Source organism: Pimephales promelas, chromosome 3 (genome assembly GCF_988280905.1).
Source record: "Pimephales promelas chromosome 3, fPimPro1.hap1.1, whole genome shotgun sequence".
NCBI lineage: Eukaryota > Metazoa > Chordata > Actinopteri > Cypriniformes > Leuciscidae > Pimephales > Pimephales promelas.
In genome coordinates this window covers 20,916,995-20,928,775 of record NC_142771.1, presented here as the reverse complement: position 1 = coordinate 20,928,775, position 11,781 = coordinate 20,916,995, and the positions used below count along the sequence as shown (strand labels likewise).

Below are 11,781 nucleotides of genomic sequence, written 5' to 3'. Positions count from 1 at the left end.
TGAGTATGAATGCGAACCGGACATCTGCCATGTTGACGTTATCATGTGACCTACTAAGCGTTATCACAAGCGCAACACCAATATATGAATGATACGTTTAATTCATCTATCTATATCTTGATATTGATGAAACTTGCTCATTTTGTTGTGGTATTGTTGAAGAAACAGCTGCCCATTTATTTGAATACATTTAGGGTTGATTTAAGTTGTTACATTTTAAACCTTACTAATGTGACCAACAGTGTTATTCTTATAACAATATTTTTTTATTAAGAAACCCCAAAATCATCATCTCTTGATTATGTTGTTAATTTCTTTATTTTACACCCAAAAAGTTTCTCCTTTAAGTTTTCCTCTTTTTCTTCATGAATTTACCTCGTTTCATCCCCCTTTTTTATGTATTGTGAAGAACTATAATAAAGATATTTTTTTTATTGTTTTTTTTCTTGTGCATAAATATAATTTTGTCATATTATGATGTACACAAACCAATGATCTTTATATTTTCTGTTTTGTCATTATGATTGTTACATAAACTATAGTATCTTTCCATGATCTTGCATGTAATAAGTTTAAATTATATGAGCAACAGGTGCACTAACACTTCATAACATCAGTAACTTGACAGCACAACCTAGAACAGCGTTTGTAATGTCTGCACAAAGGAGACCGGCAGCTGCTCGAAGATCTCTTTTGGAGAAAACTGTTGATTTTATACTCAAAAAATGTAATTATCACTCCTTAAAAATTAATATCACCTCAGAATGAATTGCTTGGTTAGCCCACCCCAAAACTTAAACAAAATAATACTATTAAATGCTGACCAATACTTAATTATTTACATTTTTTATATACTAAAAATATAATTTAATAAAACAAGCAAAATGTAATTTGTTTTGTCATATGACAGTAATGCATGAATTTATTTATATTGCTAAATGCAGTAAAACATCTCAATTGTCAGTCAATCGTTGAATTAATGCATACATTAATTAAATAATTATATACCGACAACAATAAGAAACATGAATAAATGAGTAAAAGAACAAATAAAAGTAACCATCACAATAAACAAATGCATATACAAGTCAACAACACATGAAACAAAGCTTTATTCAAACTACAAGCATGTATTTACAGCCGCTGAACACCACATCCTACTGCCAACTCAGCGGTTCCCATTCTGCGGCTTTATTCTGATGAATTCACCAGAGGGAACTGTGCCTTCATCCCAGAGCTTGTTGCTGCGCTTCACAATCTGAGGCAATAAGGGAAGGTGGAGTGATAGAGAGTCTCGTAAGGGCAGGTGGAGAGACGGAGGGACTCATCCACGGCACCATTTCCAGGATGCAGCTCTGGGCTCCTCATCCTCAGTGCTCACACTAGTCTGCAGACTTTTCAGATCCTACAAAAATGCTCACAAACATTACACAAAAGCAGTGATTTTAACAGCAAAATGTCATTTGATTTATGTATTAAAAATAGCCTTACTTTATATTTGAGTAAAATCCCTGAAACCTTGAAACCTACCCCCTGTCGTTTTTATTTTTTTGTGCGAAAAAATATGTTTTTTCTCAATATCTCAATATCTCAGCCCTCCCAGAGCTGAGATAATGAGATATTTATAATGGCATAAATGCTACGTGGGATCTCAATATCTCAGCTCTGGAAGGGTCTAGAGCCTCCATTTTTGCACTCAGGTCTAAGTCTCATGGCCCTCTATCAAAATCCAGAGTTTTGAGAAGATTGGGGAAACTTAATTTTTCGCCCCCCCAAAAAAAAACGTAAGGGGTTACACTGTCGTTTTTTTTTCTGGTCGAAATTTTGAGTTTCGATATCTCAGCTCTGGAAGGGTCTAGAGCCTCCATTTTTGCACTCAGGTTTAAGTCTCATGGCCCTCTATCAAAATCCAGAGTTTTGAGAAGATTGGGGAAACTTAATTTTTCGCCCCCCCAAAAAAACATAAGGGGTTACACTGTCGTTTTTTTTTTTCTGGTCGAAATTTTGAGTTTCAATATCTCAGCTCTGGAAGGGTCTAGAGCCTCCATTTTGCACTCAGGTCTAAGTCTCATGGCCCGCTATCAAAATCCAGAGTTTTGAGAAGATTGGGGAAACTTAATTTTTCGCCCCCAAAAAAAAAAACGTAAGGGGTAACACTGTCGTTTTTTTTTCTGGTCGAAATTTTGAATTTCCATATCTCAGCTCTGGAAGGGTCCAGAGCCTCCATTTTTGCACTCAGGTCTAAGTCTCATGGCCCTCTATCAAAATCCAGAGTTTTGAGAAGATTGGGGAAACTTAATTTTTCGCCCCCCCAAAAAAAACGTAAGGGGTAACACTGTCGTTTTTTTTTCTGGTCGAAATTTTGAGTTTCGATATCTCAGCTCTGGAAGTGTCTAGAGCCTCCATTTTTGCACTCAGGTCTAAGTCTCATGGCCCTCTATCAAAATCCAGAGTTTTGAGAAGATTGGGGAAACTTAATTTTTCGCCCCCCCAAAAAAAACGTAAGGGGTAACACTGTCGTTTTTTTTTCTGGTCGAAATTTTGAGTTTCGATATCTCAGCTCTGGAAGGGTCTAAAGCCTCCATTTTTGCACTCAGGTCTAAGTCTCATGGCCTTCTATCAAAATCCAGAGTTTTGAGAAGATTGGGGAAACTTAATTTTTCGCCCCCCCAAAAAAAACGTAAGGGGTAACACTGTCGTTTTTTTTTTCTGGTCGAAATTTTGAGTTTCGATATCTCAGCTCTGGAAGGGTCTAGAGCCTCCATTGTTGCACTCAGGTCTAAGTCTCATGGCCCTCTATCAAAATCCAGAGTTTTGAGAAGATTGGGGAAACTTAATTTTTCGCCCCCCCAAAAAAAACGTAAGGGGTAACACTGTCGTTTTTTTTTTCTGGTCGAAATTTTGAGTTTCGATATCTCAGCTCAGGAAGGGTCTAGATCCTCAATTGTTGCACTCAGGTCTAAGTCTCATGGCCATCTATCAAAATCCAGAGTTTTGAGAAGATTGGGGAAACTTAATTTTTCGCCCCAAAAAAAACGTAAGGGGTTACACTGTCGTTTTTTTTTTTCTGGTCGAAATTTTGAGTTTCGATATCTCAGCTCTGGAAGGGTCTAGAGCCTCCATTTTTGCTCTCAGGTCTAAGTCTCATGGCCCTCTATCAAAATCCAGAGTTTTGAGAAGATTGGGGAAACTTAATTTTTCGCCCCCCCAAAAAAAACGTAAGGGGTAACACTGTCGTTTTTTTTTCTGGTCAAAATTTTGAATTTCGATATCTCAGCTCTGGAAGGGTCCAGAGCCTCCATTTTTGCACTCAGGTCTAAGTCTCATGGCCCTTTATCAAAATCCAGAGTTTTGAGAAGATTGGGGAAACTTAATTTTTCGCCCCCCAAAAAAAACGTAAGGGGTAACACTGTCGTTTTTTTTTTTCTGGTCGAAATTTTGAGTTTCGATATCTCAGCTCTGGAAGGGTCTAAAGCCTCCATTTTTGCACTCAGGTCTAAGTCTCGTGGCCCTCTATCAAAATCCAGAGTTTTGAGAAGATTGGGGAAACTTAATTTTTCGCCCCCCAAAAAAAAACGTAAGGGGTAACACTGTCGTTTTTTTTTTCTGATCAAAATTTTGAGTTTAGATATCTCAGCTCTGGAAGGGTCTAGAGCCTCCATTGTTGCACTCAGGTCTAAGTCTCATGGCCCTCTATAAGAATCCAGAGTTTTGAGAAGATTGGGGAAACTTAATTTTTTGCCCAAAAAAAAAACGTAAGGGGTAACACTGTCGTTTTTTTTTTCTGGTCGAAATTTTTGAGTTTCCATATCTCAGCTCTAGAAGGGTCTAAAGCCTCAATTTTTGCACTCAGGTCTAAGTCTCATGGCCCTCTATCAAAATCCAGAGTTTTGAGAAGATTGCGGAAACTTAATTTTTCGCCCCCCAAAAAAAACGTAAGGGGTAACACTGTCGTTTTTTTTTCTGGTCGAAATTTTGAGTTTCGATATCTCAGCTCTGGAAGGGTCTAAAGCCTCCATTTTTGCACTCAGGTCTAAGTCTCATGGCCCTCTATCAGAAACCAGAGTTTTGAGAAGATTGGGGAAACTTAATTTTTCGCCCCCCAAAAAAAACGTAAGGGGTTACACTGTCGTTTTTTTTTTTCTGGTCGAAATTTTGAGTTTCGATATCTCAGCTCTGGAAAGGTCTAAAGCCTCCATTGTTGCACTCAGGTCTAAGTCTCATGGCCCTCTATCAAAATCCAGAGTTTTGAGAAGATTGCGGAAACTTAATTTTTCGCCCCCCAAAAAAAACGTAAGGGGTAACACTGTCGTTTTTTTTTCTGGTCGAAATTTTGAGTTTCGATATCTCAGCTCTGGAAGGGTCTAAAGCCTCCATTTTTGCACTCAGGTCTAAGTCTCATGGCCCTCTATCAGAAACCAGAGTTTTGAGAAGATTGGGGAAACTTAATTTTTCGCCCCCCAAAAAAAACGTAAGGGGTTACACTGTCGTTTTTTTTTTTCTGGTCGAAATTTTGAGTTTCGATATCTCAGCTCTGGAAAGGTCTAGAGCCTCCATTGTTGCACTCAGGTCTAAGTCTCATGGCCCTCTATCAAAATCCAGAGTTTGAGAAGATTGGGGAAACTTAATTTTTCGCCCCCCCCCCAAAAAAACGTAAGGGGTAACACTGTCGTTTTTTTTTTTGGGGTCAAAATTTTGAGTTTCTCTGATCTTCTTGAAACTCTGGATTCTGATAGAGGGCGATGGGACTTGGACCTGAGTGCAAAAATGGAGGCTCTAGACCCTTCCAGAGCTGAGATATTTGGATATTTATAATGGCTTAAATGCTACGTGGTAGGCATCTCAATGGCTGCGTTCCAAACCGCATACTCAATGAGTAGTTACTTTATTTCAATAAGTACTTGCTCATCGAGCGCTAAAAGAGTAGGTCGTTTATAGCCAAATCTCTTGAGTATGAATGCGAACCGGACATCTGCCATGTTGACGTTATCATGTGACCTACTACGCGTTATCACAAGCGCAACACCAATATATGAATGATACGTTTAATTCATCTATCTATATCTTGATATTGATGAAACTTGCTCATTTTGTTGTGGTATTGTTGAAGAAACAGCTGCCCATTTATTTTGTGAATACATTTAGGGTTGATTTAAGTTGTTACATTTTAAACCTTACTAATGTGACCAACAGTGTTATTCTTATAACAATATTTTTTTATTAAGAAACCCCAAAATCATCATCTCTTGATTATGTTGTTAATTTCTTTATTTTACACCCAAAAAGTTTCTCCTTTAAGTTTTCCTCTTTTTCTTCATGAATTTACCTCGTTTCATCCCCCTTTTTTATGTATTGTGAAGAACTATAATAAAGATATTTTTTTATTGTTTTTTTTCTTGTGCATAAATATAATTTTGTCATATTATGATGTACACAAACCAATGATCTTTATATTTTCTGTTTTGTCATTATGATTGTTACATAAACTATAGTATCTTTCCATGATCTTGCATGTAATAAGTTTAAATTATATGAGCAACAGGTGCACTAACACTTCATAACATCAGTAACTTGACAGCACAACCTAGAACAGCATTTGTAATGTCTGCACAAAGGAGACCGGCAGCTGCTCGAAGATCTCTTTTGGAGAAAACTGTTGATTTTATACTCAAAAAATGTAATTATCACTCCTTAAAAATTAATATCACCTCAGAATGAATTGCTTGGTTAGCCCACCCCAAAACTTAAACAAAATAATACTATTAAATGCTGACCAATACTTAATTATTTAAATTTTTTATATACTAAAAATATAATTTAATAAAACAAGCAAAATGTAATTTGTTTTGTCATATGACAGTAATGCATGAATTTATTTATATTGCTAAATGCAGTAAAACATCTCAATTGTCAGTCAATCGTTGAATTAATGCATACATTAATTAAATAATTATATACCGACAACAATAAGAAACATGAATAAATGAGTAAAAGAACAAATAAAAGTAACCATCACAATAAACAAATGCATATACAAGTCAACAACACATGAAACAAAGCTTTATTCAAACTACAAGCATGTATTTACAGCCGCTGAACACCACATCCTACTGCCAACTCAGCGGTTCCCATTCTGCGGCTTTATTCTGATGAATTCACCAGAGGGAACTGTGCCTTCATCCCAGAGCTTGTTGCTGCGCTTCACAATCTGAGGCAATAAGGGAAGGTGGAGTGATAGAGAGTCTCGTAAGGGCAGGTGGAGAGATGGAGGGACTCATCCACGGCACCATTTCCAGGATGCAGCTCTGGGCTCCTCATCCTCAGTGCTCACACTAGTCTGCAGACTTTTCAGATCCTACAAAAATGCTCACAAACATTACACAAAAGCAGTGATTTTAACAGCAAAATGTCATTTGATTTATGTATTAAAAATAGCCTTACTTTATATTTGAGTAAAATCCCTGAAACCTTGAAACCTACCCCCTGTCGTTTTTATTTTTTTGTGCGAAAAAATATGTTTTTTCTCAATATCTCAATATCTCAGCCCTCCCAGAGCTGAGATAATGAGATATTTATAATGGCATAAATGCTACGTGGGATCTCAATATCTCAGCTCTGGAAGGGTCTAGAGCCTCCATTTTTGCACTCAGGTCTAAGTCTCATGGCCCTCTATCAAAATCCAGAGTTTTGAGAAGATTGGGGAAACTTAATTTTTCGCCCCCCCCCCCAAAAAAACGTAAGGGGTAACACTGTCGTTTTTTTTTCTGGTCGAAATTTTGAGTTTCGATATCTCAGCTCTGGAAGGGTCTAGAGCCTCCATTTTTGCACTCAGGTCTAAGTCTCATGGCCCTCTATCAAAATCCAGAGTTTTGAGAAGATTGGGGAAACTTACTTTTTCGCCCCCCCAAAAAAAACGTAAGGGGTAACACTGTCGTTTTTTTTTTCTGGTCGAAATTTTGAGTTTCGATATCTCAGCTCAGGAAGGGTCTAGATCCTCAATTGTTGCACTCAGGTCTAAGTCTCATGGCCATCTATCAAAATCCAGAGTTTTGAGAAGATTGGGGAAACTTAATTTTTCGCCCCAAAAAAAACGTAAGGGGTTACACTGTCGTTTTTTTTTTTCTGGTCGAAATTTTGAGTTTCGATATCTCAGCTCTGGAAGGGTCTAGAGCCTCCATTTTTGCACTCAGGTCTAAGTCTCATGGCCCTCTATCAAAATCCAGAGTTTTGAGAAGATTGGGGAAACTTAATTTTTCGCCCCCCCAAAAAAAACGTAAGGGGTAACACTGTCGTTTTTTTTTCTGGTCGAAATTTTGAGTTTCGATATCTCAGCTCTGGAAGGGTCTAGAGCCTCCATTGTTGCACTCAGGTCTAAGTCTCATGGCCCTCTATCAAAATCCAGAGTTTTGAGAAGATTGGGGAAACTTAATTTTTCGCCCCCCCCCCCAAAAAAAAACGTAAGGGGTAACACTGTCGTTTTTTTTTTCTGGTCGAAATTTTGAGTTTCGATATCTCAGCTCTGGAAGGGTCTAGAGCCTCCATTGTTGCACTCAGGTCTAAGTCTCATGGCCCTCTATCAAAATCCAGAGTTTTGAGAAGATTGGGGAAACTTAATTTTTCGCCCCCCAAAAAAAAACGTAAGGGGTAACACTGTCGTTTTTTTTTTCTGGTCGAAATTTTGAGTTTCGATATCTCAGCTCTGGAAGGGTCTAAAGCCTCCATTTTTGCACTCAGGTCTAAGTCTCATGGCCCTCTATCAGAATCCAGAGTTTTGAGAAGATTGGGGATACTTAATTTTTCGCCCCCCAAAAAAAAACGTAAGGGGTAACACTGTCGTTTTTTTTTCTGGTCAAAATTTTGAGTTTCGATATCTCAGCTCTGGAAGGGTCCAGAGCCTCCATTTTTGCACTCAGGTCTAAGTCTCATGGCCCTGTATAAAAATCCAGAGTTTTGAGAAGATTAGGGAAACTTAATTTTTCGCCCCCCAAAAAAAAACGTAAGGGGTTACACTGTCGTTTTTTTTTCTGGTCGAAATCTTGAGTTTCGATATCTCAGCTCTGGAAGGGTCTAGAGCCTCCATTTTGCACTCAGGTCTAAGTCTCATGGCCCTCTATCAAAATCCAGAGTTTTGAGAAGATTGGGGAAACTTAATTTTTCGCCCCCAAAAAAAAAAACGTAAGGGGTAACACTGTCGTTTTTTTTTTCTGGTCAAAATTTTGAATTTCGATATCTCAGCTCTGGAAGGGTCCAGAGCCTCCATTTTGCACTCAGGTCTAAGTCTCATGGCCCTCTATCAAAATCCAGAGTTTTGAGAAGATTGGGGAAACTTAATTTTTCGCCCCCCAAAAAAAACGTAAGGGGTAACACTGTTGTTTTTTATTTCTGGTCGAAATTTTGAGTTTCGATATCTCAGCTCTGGAAGGGTCTAAAGCCTCCATTTTTGCACTCAGGTCTAAGTCTCATGGCCCTCTATCAAAATCCAGAGTTTTGAGAAGATTGGGGAAACTTAATTTTTCGCCCCCCCAAAAAAAACGTAAGGGGTAACACTGTCGTTTTTTTTTCTGGTCGAAATTTTGAGTTTCGATATCTCAGCTCTAGAAGGGTCTAGAGCCTCCATTGTTGCACTCAGGTCTAAGTCTCATGGCCCTCTATAAGAATCCAGAGTTTTGAGAAGATTGGGGAAACTTAATTTTTTGCCCAAAAAAAAACGTAAGGGGTAACACTGTCGTTTTTTTTTTCTGGTCGAAATTTTTGAGTTTCGATATCTCAGCTCTAGAAGGGTCTAAAGCCTCAATTTTTGCACTCAGGTCAAAGTCTCATGGCCCTCTATCAAAATCCAGAGTTTTGAGAAGATTGGGGAAACTTAATTTTTCGCCCCAAAAAAAACGTAAGGGGTTACACTGTCGTTTTTTTTTTCTGGTCGAAATTTTGAGTTTCGATATCTCAGCTCTGGAAGGGTCTAGAGCCTCCATTTTTGCACTCAGGTCTAAGTCTCATGGCCCTCTATCAAAATCCAGAGTTTTGAGAAGATTGGGGAAACTTAATTTTTCGCCCCCCAAAAAAAAACGTAAGGGGTAACACTGTCGTTTTTTTTTCTGGTCGAAATTTTGAGTTTCGATATCTCAGCTCTGGAAGGGTCTAGAGCCTCCATTTTTGCACTCAGGTCTAAGTCTCATGGCCTTCTATCAAAATCCAGAGTTTTGAGAAGATTGGGGAAACTTAATTTTTCGCCCCCCCAAAAAAAACGTAAGGGGTAACACTGTCTTTTTTTTTTTCTGGTCGAAATTTTGAGTTTCGATATCTCAGCTCTGGAAGGGTCTAGAGCCTCCATTGTTGCACTCAGGTCTAAGTCTCATGGCCCTCTATCAAAATCCAGAGTTTTGAGAAGATTTGGGAAACTTAATTTTTTGCCCCCCCAAAAAAAACGTAAGGGGTAACACTGTCGTTTTTTTTCTGGTCTAAATTTTGAGTTTCGATATCTCAGCTCTGGAAGGGTCTAGAGCCTCCATTGTTGCACTCAGGTCTAAGTCTCATGGCCCTCTATAAGAATCCAGAGTTTTGAGAAGATTGGGGAAACTTAATTTTTTGCCCAAAAAAAAAAACGTAAGGGGTAACACTGTCGGTTTTTTTTCTGGTCGAAATTTTGAGTTTCGATATCTCAGCTCTGGAAGGGTCTAGAGCCTCCATTGTTGCACTCAGGTCTAAGTCTCATGGCCCTCTATCAAAATCCAGAGTTTTGAGAAGATTGGGGAAACTTAATTTTTTGCCCCCCCCAAAAAAAACGTAAGGGGTAACACTGTCGTTTTTTTTTCTGGTCGAAATTTTGAGTTTCGATATCTCAGCTCTGGAAGAGTCTAGAGCCTCCATTGTTGCACTCAGGTCTAAGTCTCATGGCCCTCTATCAAAATCCAGAGTTTTGAGAAGATTGGGGAAACTTAATTTTTCGCCCCCCCAAAAAAACGTAAGGGGTAACACTGTCGTTTTTTTTTCTGGTCGAAATTTTGAGTTTCGATATCTCAGCTCTGGAAGGGTCTAAAGCCTCAAATTTTGCACTCAGGTCTAAGTCTCATGGCCCTCTATCAAAATCCAGAGTTTTGAGAAGATTGGGGAAACTTAATTTTTCGCAACAAAAAAAAACGTAAGGGGTAACACTGTCGTTTTTTTTTCTGGTCAAAATTTTGAGTTTCGATATCTCAGCTCTGGAAGGGTCCAGAGCCTCCATTTTTGCACTCAGGTCTAAGTCTCATGGCCCTCTATCAAAATCCAGAGTTTGAGAAGATTGGGGAATCTTAATTTTTTGCCCAAAAAAAAAACGTAAGGGGTAACACTGTCGTTTTTTTTTTTCTGGTCGAAATTTTGAGTTTCGATATCTCAGCTCTGGAAGGGTCTAAAGCCTCAATTTTTGCACTCAGGTCTAAGTCTCATGGCCCTCTATCAAAATCCAGAGTTTTGAGAAGATTGGGGAAACTTAATTTTTCGCCCCAAAAAAAAAAAAACGTAAGGGGTAACACTGTCGTTTTTTTTCTGGTGGAAATTTTGAGTTTCGATATCTCAGCTCTGGAAGGGTCTAAAGCCTCCATTTTTGCACTCAGGTCTAAGTCTCATGGCCCTCTATCAGAATCCAGAGTTTTGAGAAGATTGGGGATACTTAATTTTTCGCCCCCCAAAAAAAAACGTAAGGGGTAACACTGTCGTTTTTTTTTTCTGGTCAAAATTTTGAGTTTCGATATCTCAGCTCTGGAAGGGTCCAGAGCCTCCATTTTTGCACTCAGGTCTAAGTCTCATGGCCCTCTTTAAAAATCCAGAGTTTTGAGAAGATTAGGGAAACTTAATTTTTCACCCCCCCCAAAAAAAGTAAGGGGTTACACTGTCGTTTTTTTTTTCTGGTCGAAATCTTGAGTTTCGATATCTCAGCTCTGGAAGGGTCTAGAGCCTCCATTGTTGCACTCAGGTCTAAGTCTCATGGCCCTCTATCAAAATCCAGAGTTTTGAGAAGATTGGGGAAACTTAATTTTTCGCCCCCCAAAAAAAACGTAAGGGGTAACACTGTCGTTTTTTTTTCTGGTCGAAATTTTGAGTTTCGATATCTCAGCTCTGGAAGGGTCTAAAGCCTCCATTTTTGCACTCAGGTCTAAGTCTCATGGCCTTCTATCAAAATCCAGAGTTTTGAGAAGATTGGGGAAACTTAATTTTTCGCCCCCCCAAAAAAACCGTAAGGGGTAACACTGTCGTTTTTTTTTTCTGGTCGAAATTTTGAGTTTCGATATCTCAGATCTGGAAGGGTCTAGAGCCTCCATTGTTGCACTCAGGTCTAAGTCTCATGGCCCTCTATCAAAATCCAGAGTTTTGAGAAGATTTGGGAAACTTAATTTTCTGCCCCCCCAAAAAAAACGTAAGGGGTAACACTGTCGTTTTTTTTCTGGTCGAAATTTTGAGTTTCGATATCTCAGCTCTGGAAGGGTCTAGAGCCTCCATTGTTGCACTCAGGTCTAAGTCTCATGGCCCTCTATAAGAAACCAGAGTTTTGAGAAGATTGGGGAAACTTAATTTTTCGCCCCCCAAAAAAAACGTAAGGGGTAACACTGTCGTTTTTTTTTTCTGGTCGAAATTTTGAGTTTCGATATCTCAGCTCTGGAAGGGTCTAAAGCCTCAATTTTTGCACTCAGGTCTAAGTCTCATGGCCCTCTATCAAAATCCAGAGTTTTGAGAAGATTGGGGAAACTTAATTTTTCGCCCCCAAAAAAAAAAACGTAAGGGGTAACACTGTCGTTTTTTTTCTGG

At 38.7% G+C, this 11,781-nt stretch overlaps 1 long non-coding RNA gene across 1 annotated transcript in view; it reads right to left on the bottom strand.

Moving 5' to 3' along the window:
- Positions 1–6,032: 6,032 nt before the first annotated feature.
- LOC148982008 (uncharacterized) overlaps positions 6,033–11,781 on the bottom strand; it is a 38,702-nt gene continuing 32,953 nt past the window's right edge. Inside the window, exon 2 of the long non-coding RNA XR_016150668.1 lies at positions 6,033–6,355. This is a non-coding gene — a long non-coding RNA (uncharacterized LOC148982008). The remainder of the gene's footprint in view (positions 6,356–11,781) is intronic.